The following is a 317-nucleotide window of genomic DNA, read 5'->3' on the forward strand; positions in this document are numbered from 1 at the left end:
CAGCTTTTGCGAGCAAAGTATTTTGCAAGCATTTCAAGGGCAAGGGCAAAAATGTCTACAAGACTGCGCGCAGGGAGCTAGGTTTCCTGCAGAAACAAAGTTCTCTACAGTCAGAAAGCGTACTCTTGGATGAAGCAACGCCGGAAGAAACAACGCTGATAACACGTTCACTGCTCTGACCTGCAAATGAAAATCCCAACACCTCCCCCCAGCGTGGCCGCGCGCGCGGTCTCAGCTTCACTGCCCGGGGCCGCGGGGCAGGGCGCGCCGCCAGCGCCCGTGGGGAGGCTGCTCCTCGCCAGGCTCGTCGGCGCCGT

The sequence above is a fragment of the Ailuropoda melanoleuca genome, chromosome 19, assembly GCF_002007445.2.
Source record: "Ailuropoda melanoleuca isolate Jingjing chromosome 19, ASM200744v2, whole genome shotgun sequence".
In the NCBI taxonomy this organism is placed as follows: Eukaryota; Metazoa; Chordata; class Mammalia; order Carnivora; family Ursidae; genus Ailuropoda; species Ailuropoda melanoleuca.